Here is a 3,559-nt window from a genome sequence, read left to right on the forward strand (position 1 = left end):
TGGAGGTGCAAGATACTTGAGCGTGTAATGTTAATTTTACCTGTGATCCTTTGAATAAATCAGCACTGTTTTGTAGTTACTTGGACTGCCTCGTCTCTCAGAGTTAGCAATGGTAAAAAGTACGGGGTACAACAGCATGCACTACTGAAAAAGGTTGAAGATTTTCCTAAACTCTCCAATAAGGACAATGTCAAGTTAAGAGAGCTGGGTGACATTCTTCAGGAAATAAAGTGCGCAAAATTGGGTGGATATCTGCCAGGCTTGTCATATTTGGACACAGCTCGTGGTGTAAATCCCACTGTGGAAAAGTTACCTTACAGCTTACAAGAGAAATGGTTTGCAGCATTCAAATATAAAGAAGAACTGAGTGTTGCCTTCCCCCCTTTTAGCTTCTTCTCCAGTTTTGTAAGACAACAGGCAAGAGTGAGAAATGACCCCAGCTTTGCCTTTATACATCCCAGTAACCAGATCCTAAAAACTGAAAAATACACAAGAAGTGGTAACAGAGTTTCAGTAAACATATACAAAGCACATGTCCTGAAGGAGTGTTCAACTGTCCAAATTGCCTCTACTGAAAAGAACATAGAGAGCTGTTGTACCCCGTACTTAAACATAAGAACATATTATGGCTGAAGCTACAGTTATACACGTCATAATAATAATATTAAACACCCTGTCTGCTGACAGTCATCAACTCTTCTCTCTAGGTATCCTTGACCAGATGTACCCTGTAGAAACTCATAAGCATGCCTAAGCATTTAACAGTCTAACTAGACATCCTATCTCCACTAAACATTTCTAATACATAAAGTATCTATCCAATATCTATCTGACTAAAAATACCTAACAGAGCCCTGACAAGCAATGCCCCATCCATAAAAAGCCCCATCCCCTCAAAAAATGTAGGAGCTTCAGAGCTAAACCCACTGAAGAGTGAAAATTATTCTTGAAAGAGAAACAAATTTGTTACAAGTGTCGTGGGTTAACTGAACATGTAGCGAAAGACTGTACGGTGGCAATTAAGTGCATGGAGTGTGATAGTGACAGACACATCTCGGCGTTACATCCTGGCCATCCTCCAACTTCAACAGGCAGTCGAGAACATGAAATAGATGATGGCGGGGAGGTCAGTGAAACCACCTTTAATCCAGTCACATCCAAATGCACAGAGATTTGTGGCAATGCAGAGACTCAACGCTCATGCTCCAAAATCAGCCCAGTGATGATAGTGTATCCTGTTGGAAAAAGAGAAAAAGCAAAGAAAATGTATGCAGTGCTCAATGAACAGAGCAATAATTCACTTGCCAAATCGGAGTTTTTTCATCTTTTCAATATTACAACCCCATCTGACCCATACACATGTAAGATTTGATTCTTATAGGCTCTAGTTACTTTTCATAACTTTAGTTTCCTTTAGTTACTTTTCAGTTCTTCATTTTCTTTTAGTTACTTTTCATACCTGTATTTTCCGTGCTTTACATATACATATTAAAACTGTATTGATGACTACTGTATTCTACTGAGTGAAACTTTGGAACTGCATGCTGCAAATTCTGTAGAGACAGGATGTCTATTTTACACTTTAACAAAGACCTGTTGGCCTGTTTTGCACCTTCACCTAAACCCGCTTAGCATATTCCAAGTTCTGCTTTGTCATGTGGTATCTTGCAGAGACAGGGGGCCCACAACCTGAGATGACTACCTGGCCCGTTTAGCATACTCACTAGGTCCTGCTTTGTCCTGCAATAAAATCACACACACAGGGGGTCTGCAGCGTAGACAACTCATTATTCAGTGTTCATTGATCAAGTTGCCGCCTGAAAAGGGTGGACCTAGCCCAAGAAGATAAATGTAATGAGAAAACATAACTCGGGTTTCAGAGAACGGATTTCCTGCGTGAGCTCTGTCTCTCTGATCCCACCGCTGTAAGACTTCACCTGTGCCCAGACTTTGAGTAAACTTCCTGTTAATTTTATACAGTCCTCTCCTGTCTTTACTTCTTACACTTTCAATAAAAGAACTGGGTAAAAGTCTTAACACACATTAAAAACCTGTGCAGGGATAACAAACAGCTGGTAAAAGAGCTACAAACCTCATGATTGAATCAGTGGATGTTAAAACACAACTTCCCCTTGTGGGGTGAATTCTTTTATTTGAGAAGAGAAGACTAGTAAACGGATATTCCCCAGTGTGAAATTTATTATACTTAAAAATAAAAATCACCCTAACACCCTGCCCACTTTAATTGAATGTTACATGAAGGGAAGGGATATCCTTCAGGTGCATAAAGTGAGTGAACAAATTAACAAACCCCACAGTGCTCCGTATGCGCAATGTCTAGATCTAGGGTGGGTCATCGTGGGTGAAGCCTGCCTAGAGACTCGCATAAGCCAGCAAGCGTTAATGTTCTGAGAACGCATTTGCACAGTAATGATCATACATCCATATGTGCTCCATGCCCAAACAAACTACTAGTGAAGGAGATGCACAACCTCGTGCCATCGCATCTCAGCTCTTCTCCGACTCATTGCACTCAAGATGCATACCTCGGTGGCTGTGTAGACATGCTGGGATCTACTGACAGGACAAAGGAGGCTGATAAGCCAGCACTTTCAGTGGATGATTGAGCTTTTCTTGACATAATGAATGAAAATGTTTATCAGGATAACGGAAACAGCTGGGTGGCCCCACTATCATTTCACTTCCCCAGACAGCTCCTTCCCAGTAACAGAGAACAAGCAATGAAGCATCTTGAAGAGAGGTGTTTTGACCACTGTAAACAGTCTGTATGACCCTCTGGAATTTGTGGTGCCTATAACCATACAAGGGAATGCTCTATTCCGTGAACTTTCATCTGAGAAAAATGACTGGGATGAGCCACTCCCTCTTGAGAAAGAAGAGAAATGGAACAGATGGAAAAACTCTAAAAGATCTCCAACATCTTCACATACCAAGGTGCTATGTTCCATTCTCACAGTCATCTACCCAGAGAAGACAGCTGTGCATCTTTTTGAATGCATCCACAATGGCAATTGGGGTCGTAGCTTATTTAAGGGCCACCAATGATAAAGGTCAGTGCTATGTAGCATTCATTATGGGGAAATCAAATCTTGCACCACGGCCTGTGTGGTAGGTTGGCTCTCAGCGGCCAGGCATGTAGGAGACAGACTCGAACAAGATCTCAGGTTTTCTCAAATCAATCATTTATTTTACACAAGTGCCAGCAAAGCACACATGCCAAACAAAATCATTAACAAACTAAATGGCTTAACTTCACATAACTGAAGAAAACTCAACTCAAAATAACGCAACGCAACTTACAGGCACGTGCACACCACTACACTTAGACTACCATGCTACCAGCTGCTTCATCTCAGCTGATTAAGTAGCTCCTGGTACCAATCAACCCTATGACATCCTTAATGACATCAGAGAGCATACAAAATGAGGAAGTGATGAACCTAGTAAATACAAACATTTAACACACAGGTTAAGGCATTAGGAAACATACATAACTTAACCTAGGGACAAGTGGAGTGTTCTCATCCACTTTGTCACA

Source organism: Monopterus albus, unplaced genomic scaffold (genome assembly GCF_001952655.1).
Source record: "Monopterus albus unplaced genomic scaffold, M_albus_1.0 scaffold145.1, whole genome shotgun sequence".
Taxonomy (NCBI): domain Eukaryota; kingdom Metazoa; phylum Chordata; class Actinopteri; order Synbranchiformes; family Synbranchidae; genus Monopterus; species Monopterus albus.